The sequence below is a fragment of the Lathyrus oleraceus genome, chromosome 5 (assembly GCF_024323335.1).
Source record: "Lathyrus oleraceus cultivar Zhongwan6 chromosome 5, CAAS_Psat_ZW6_1.0, whole genome shotgun sequence".
Taxonomy (NCBI): domain Eukaryota; kingdom Viridiplantae; phylum Streptophyta; class Magnoliopsida; order Fabales; family Fabaceae; genus Lathyrus; species Lathyrus oleraceus.
In genome coordinates, this window is record NC_066583.1 from 623,975,098 (window position 1) to 623,982,922 (window position 7,825).

The following is a 7,825-nucleotide window of genomic DNA, read 5'->3' on the forward strand; positions in this document are numbered from 1 at the left end:
TGAAATTCTTTGTCTTTGTTTAGAACATGAAAAGGGATAAGAGATTAGCAAGATCATTCACATTCAAAACAACCATGACAAAGAATTAGAGACATATTGCTTCTCTTATTTTTATACTACTAAAGGGACTGCCCATGAGTTCTCTATCCTCATCACACCTCAGTAGAATGAGATTTTCAAAAGGAAGAATCACACTTTGCAAGAAATGTCGAGAGTTATGGTCCATGCCAAACATATACCACATAAATTTGGGGTAGAAATAACGAATATTGCTTGTCATATTCACAATCGAGTAACAAACTTATCGCGTACCAAGATCACTCTTTATGAGATATAGAGGGGGATGAAGCCCAACTGGCTTCCGTGACATTCACCTCGAGATAGCCGAATTAAAAAAAACAATACTAAAATTGTGACTAGTAAGTAAGTGAAGAAGAATCGGAAGAAGAAAGTGAATAAAGCCTCAAATTGTGTTTTCCTTGTGTATTTTATAATTCCAACGTTCGACCAAAGAATTTCCAAGTGCATAATCATTGAAGTTGTGTTGCTATAGAGTATAGTCTTCATTCATAATGAACTTAGTACTTAGCAAAATATTAATTACTGGATTATATACATATTTGTAATGTAATATGAAATTATCTTTTGAATAATATATATGTTCTGATATTTCTTAATGAGATACATTTACTTCTCTTTCGCCCAATTGGATTATGATTTGAACCCAATAAGCTTTTTTCTATCATTCTGCTTTTTTGGGGATTGGGATTGGGATGTATTCCAAACTAGAGAGAGAGAGAGAGAGTTACTTATTTATAGGTAGCTAGTAAGTGTGCATTGAGCATAACTAACTCAGTGTCAACTCATTAATGTGTAACTAACTTGTATACATTCTAACAACTTTATCTAATTCAGTTTTATGCTTATGCTAATATTCTCTAATATCTTCCCCTCAAATGGTGAGGGTATAAGCTATTTCTGAATGTTTACAGCTTCTAAAAGTTTGCAGCTTCTGAAAGCTTCAGCTTTTGAAAGCAACTTCTAAATGCTTTTGAAAGCTTGCAGCTTTTGAATGCAACTTCTGAATATAGGTTTTACTTCTGAAAGCAACTTCTGAATACACCTTCTAAAAGCTTCAACTTTTGAAAGCTTACAGCTTCTGAAAGCAACTTTTGAATGCTTCTGAAAGCTTGCAACTTCTGACTACTTCATCTTTTGAAAGCTTCAACTTCAACCCTAATTTATTGTTGACTTTCCCACAACCTTGAATTGATTTATTAAAGCAAGAAACCTCATAGAAGAGTCTTGTTGATAACTTTCTCTCTAAGAAAGAAGATGTCCAACTCCATGTGCTTAGTTTTGGCATGCAAAACAGGGTTGTGAGAGAGGGAAATAGTGCTTTGATTATCATAGTACAAAATAGGTGTGAGGGTCATATTTTGGAGTTTTGTAAGGAGAGACTGAAGCCAAAGTACTTATGTTGCAGTATTATCCAGACTCGTGTATTCTACTTCAGTACTTGACCTGGCCATTAGGTTCTATTTCTTAGACCACCAAGAAACTAAGTTAGGAACCAAATACATAAAAGAGCCAAATGTAGACTTCCTATCATCAGGGTCTGAGCCCTAATCTGCATCAGAAAAGACAATGATAGGAAGAGGTTTGTGAGGGTTAGCAAGAGTGGGGAGTAAACTATGATAAAGATTACCCTTGAGATATCTGAAGATTTGTTTCACATCATCTGCCGCAGTGAGAATCGGAGACCAAGCTATTGGATTAACTTGACTCGCAAAACATTGATATCACCACCGAACTTTTATTTTTCCAAAGGAATGGGAAAAGATTCAAAATAAACCCAAAATAAACATGCATAGCAAATAGTAAAACTAGGAGCAAAGAAAGTAGAGATTGAAGGTACGGGGGTTGGTTATGCAAAGGGGAGGTATTAGCACCCTAAACATCTATATTACTCTACAGGAACCTTTTGAAGTATGATGATCATAAACAAGACATGACAAAGGTTTACATAACACCACAAGAGATAGCACATGAACAAGTGTGAGATACATATTCAATCATCATGGGAGTTTATAAAGGAAATACTTGAATGAAGTGATAAAGAATTACAGGATATGGATATAACATCCCAAATTGGGATAGAATTACAAGACATGATTTAAACAAGTGTATATTACACGACACAAGGGTATCAAACCACATAAGAGTATCATAATCAAGATATATGGTTGCCAAGTTAAGTTGTGACAAGAGAAGGATATTCAAACATCGTTCATATGAACATGGCATTGCCAAACTAAAATCCTAAGTGGATCAATATGCATACAAGTTAAACAAGAGGCAAGAGCATGTTAGGGACAAGTTTAGACCTAAACCCTAATCATGGCATGAATAAGAAACAAGCAAGTGAAAATCCTAATCATCTCCTAAGCATTCATTCAAACATGTTTTCAAGGTGGATCAATTTAGACATGATATGAAAATAATCAAGTTTAAACATGTTAAGAACAACAATGAATACTTGAAAGAGTGTGTTATGATCATACAAACATTTAAAAACAAGAAGAAAAAAAACAAGAGATGAACCAAAGGAATTGATTAGGATCCTTAAAAACACTTAAAAAAGCACATGTTTTCCATCCAATTAAAAGTGGTGAAATAAATTATGACCCTAAACAGCTATATTACTCTACAGGAGCCTTTTGAAGTATGATGATCATAAACAAGACATGACAAAGGTTTACATAACACCACAAGAGATAGCACATGAACAAGTATGAGATACATATTCAATCATCATGGGAGTTTATAAAGGAAATACTTGAATGAAGTGATAAAGAATTACAAGATATGGATATAACATCACAAATTGGGATAGAATTACAAGACATGATTTAAACAAGTGTACATTACACAACACAAGGGTATCAAACCACATAAGAGTATCATAATCAAGATATATGGTTGTCAAGTCAAGTTGTGACAAGAGAAGGATATTCAAACATGGATCATATGAACATGGCATTGACAAACTAAAATCCTAAGTGGATCAATATGCATACAAGTTAAACAAGAGGCAAGAGCATGTTAGGGACAAGTTTAGACCTAAACCCCTAATCATGGCATGAATAAGAAACAAGCAAGTGAAAATCCTAATCATCTCCTAAGCATTCATTCAAACATGTTTTCAATGTGGATCAATTTAGACATGATATGAAAATAATCAAGTTTAAACATGTTAAGGACAACAATGAATACTTGAAAGAGTTAGTTATGATCATACAAACATTTAAAAACAAGAAAAAACAAGAGATGAACCAAAGGAATTGATTAGGATCCTTAAAAACACTTTAAAAAGCACATGTTTTCCATCCAATTAAAAGTGGTGAAATAAATAATATTTTTTGGATTTTTTGGTATTATCATAAAATAGACATTCTCATGAACACGTGGCAAAAAGAATGGGTCAAAAATGTTAAGGGATCATGAAGTTATAAAGAAAAATAAACATTTAACAAGTGAGAAAAAAACATTTACACTGGTCAGGTTCGAACCCACGTCCTTGAGGTTCCATATACTGTTTGGAAAAATAAAAATAAAAGTCTTGGGCAACAAGGAATTGAACCCCAGACCTTTTGGTTACAATTGACTTTGGACACTTGCTTCTACCACTAGGGTAGCTATATATCCATTAATCAAAATGCAAACAGTTTTATATATTATATAACACGTTTCCTTTGAATTTTTTCAATGCCAACTCAAAATCATATTCAACCTGTCTCTCTCATTTTCGTTTTTTTTCCTTCCATTATTTTTCAAATCTTCCATCAATCATATCTCTCTCATTTTTCAACCATTTTTCATGAAATAAAGATCAAAATTACTTAGAAAAATGTAAGGAACATAATGGTATGATAAGTTTTAGCTAATACTCAAAGATGAAGATGCACGAAGGCAAAAACCAGAACTGAAACTTTAGGTTTCATGCAACTTAAATTCATATAAACAACAATATAAATGACATGTAAGCTAATGATCCTTCTTAAGACAATAAATGTTACATGTTTGCTTCAGAAATCAAAATGAAATGACGTATGCATGATGAGTTTCAAAGTGCAAGAATATACCTATTGGAGCAAGATCCAATGCCTCTTTAACACTACTTCCAGCTACTATTTAATGCCTCTCCTAATTCTTATGAGTTCCCAGAAGATGATTGGAACCTTTGGTTTGCAAAATTCACGAGCCAAATGAGAGAACGGAGGTTAAGGTTGAAAAGCTCTCAAGAATGGAGTTTTTCTTGGAAAGCTTGGTGTATGGATAGATGAGGATTTGTCCTCTATTTATAGGGATCCTTGAGGGTTCAATAAGCCTCAAATATCATAAAATAATTGTGGCTTGTACTGGTTTGCTTGCTTGGTTGGTCCTTGTACAAAATACCAAGTGGGAAGCATGGCAAAAGCATGGGGGGCATGGAGTGTTTTGTTGAGCTTTACCTGAAGTGTAGGAGTTGATTTAAGGTTTAGAGTTGGTATGTATCAGAACCAAATCCACTTGGGAGCTCAATGGTACTTAATGTTGGGTTAAAGCCATTTTACACAAATGGAAGTGTAACCTTTATATCAAAAATGGAATGATTCATTGTGTAATGGATTGGTTGCTTGGATAATGGCTCAAAAGTGTGTGTGATATTATGATTAGAGTGAGATTTAGAAGCAAGAAGTACATGTACTTATGGATTTATTTGGATTTGTAATGTATTTTGGCTTGGAATTTGACCTATGAACCATTCCAAAGGCTGTCTTCCCAAATTCGGTTCTCTTAGCTCAAGCATGGGAATTTCTTGATCTTGGACATTTTGGAAAGATGGAATTATGATCTACAACTTTCATGTTGATCACGTTACTTGAATCAGTTGGGATCCTGGTGAAAAATTGGCATAAAGTTGGTCACTTAACTAGGTCAGCATGCTGAAAATTTCACTAAGTGTTTTACCACTTGACAAACAAGTGAATCTTCCACTTCATGGCCCTATATCTCCTTATTCGTGCATTTTTTAAGGTTTCATCACCTAGGACAAAGTTGAAGAGTGAAGCAAGGTCTTTAATCTGATCATTGGATCAAATAAAATGGTGGCTTGGATCACAAGTTATGGCCTTGGAAAGTTGGGTACTTGGACATGATTTTTAGGGACTTAGTGAAAAATTGAAATTCTCCATCTTTGCCCTTTTTGCAAGTAACCTTGATTTTCTTGACTAAACTTGATCAAATGATTTCAATGATCATATTTTCATAATCCTTGACTTGAAAAGTCCATAGTTGACCAAAAATCTTAAAAGTCAAACTTTGACTTTAAGCATCTATTGACTTTTTCATCAATTGTGTTCAAACTTTATGAACCTAACCTCTTGAGCCATATGAATTGTATGAGTGGGTTATGAGGACACATTTGAATACCTTGGATCATACCTCAAGCCATAGAATCATGCTTTGGTCAAAGAGCCAACATTAAGCTGACTTTGACCAAAACCCTAATTTTGAGTGTCAGATGAATTGTGGCTTGATGAACTTGAATTGAGGTGAGTACAAACATTAATTGTTGATGGAGGGAGACTCTTTATCACCTTTATATATCTATGATCCCACTAAGCCTTGATTAATCCATCCCTTGCACTTCTCGATGCCAAAACCTTACTTGCAAACAAAGCAAAGCAAGACATATATATTTTTTGTATTTTTGTGGGGTTAGTAAAGCATAAGGATATACACAAAAGTATTTGATGACCTTGATGTTATGCAAATGATAAAAATGATAAAGGATCTTAGGGGTGAAAATTAGGGTATTACAGCTGCCCCTATTTAAGTTTCCTCCATCTAGAGATATGAAGGTTGAAATCTTCGTCTCGACGAGATTGAAAGGACTTGAATATTAAAATGCACAATTTTTTATCCTAAGATACCGTAATGATGCTTATGATATGATGTGAATGCAAGAATCTGAATTCCATAGGTTATGATGCCACATGAGACAGACTACTGTTGGAGAAACCAAGCAGAGAAGAGGGAATAACACTAGGGAATAACACCAAAGGCTACCAAATTGGGGAAAGTGTTTAAATTATTGGGGGTAAAATTAACACTCCACCGGGGACCGAGAATGTAAGTTCTGATAATTGAATGAGAACAACTTTCAATATTGGAAAAAGGATCCAGTTTCTTCTTTAATAGACTTTCATTTGAGAAAAGGGTGATCACTAAATGGGAGATGGGAACCAATGACTCCACCGGGGATCTCCAAAACAAATTTCTCCAACAAAGACAAAGTAGCATAATCTGAAAGGAATCTCGTCAAACTTCTCTAGCGGGAATTTTCCAGAGATATAGCCATTTGAATGAGGATGATTTTTGATAACGGGCTTACTGGGGAAATTGCCATTAGTTGTTTTTAACTTCACTCTATGGAAGCGAAAGTGATAATTTTCGACAAACTTCTCTGACGGGATTCTTCCGGAGAGATATCCATTTGACGGAAGAGTAATTGATATGTTGATAAACTTCAACTGGGGAATGGACAAACTTCTCGGAGAAGAGACTGCCATCTGTCGTTGGATAATAAATTTCAACCATGATTCGGGTTGTATGCCACAAAATGGGTTTCCATTTCTTCTTTAATCAAGTATTTCACTTGAAAAGGATAAATAAACTTCAACAAACTATTTGAGTTGTATGCCTCGAATGAGTCTCAATTTCTTCTTTAATCAAGACTTCCTCTTGAAAAGGGTGAAAGAGCTCCAACAAACTTCTCTAACAGGAGCTTTTCAGAGAGATAATTATTGAAATACAAGAGATTAAGAGACATTTGAATAAACCGTGTGTTTTTAAAAGCACTACGGAGACTTTATTATATATAGAGAGATTATAACTAATTACATGATATAGTCGATATGGGACTATTCGATATACAAATATTCTTAATATTATATTTACAAATATCAACATTCCCCCTCAAGCTTAAGCGTATAAGTCAAATGCACCAAGCTCGTTACATATATAATTAGTTCTGGAGTTTCGCATAGATTTTGTAAACACGTCTACCAATTGATCATTAGAGTTGACAAAGTTTGTGACTGTAGCGGTAAATTCATGATCATCAAGCTATGGATAAGCTAGACATCAAATAACAAGAGTCGTCACCGTGCTTTTATTGTTTCCAAGGGAAAAGGGAAAAGTACGAACAAAACCCATAAATAAGAAGTTTTCAAATCAAAACTAATAAAATGCCAAAGATTACAGGTAAGCGGGTTGGTTACACAGAGGGAAGGTGTTAGCACTCAAAGTGTCATAGGTACTCCTAGGGAGCCCTTTCTTGTGTACGTATGTGTTTTTTTGTACAAAATGATGTTTGCAAATAGAGTGTGGGGATGAGAAAAGAATTCATTAACTATATTTTTATGTTTGACAAGACCTTCGGACTTGTGCCTACGTACCAACATAAAAATGAGGGATGAAAACCTCATAGTTCGTGGTATCAATTTCAAAGTGAGTATATTGCTTTTAACAAAATTTTAAGTTTAACAAAGGCACAAGATGCCTAAAATGGTTTGAATGAGTGTTAGTTTTTTGTATATTGAAATTTTAAGTCAATATGGTTAAATTCATTTACAAGTTTGATTTAAGAAAAGAGTTCAAAAATGCAATGGCATAAGGCCAAAGTTTCTAATTTGCAATATAGTCTAAGTTTAGAAAACAAGCACAAGCAAAGAATATTTTTGAAAGGGGGGAGAGATTTTGAAATTAAATAAGTGGG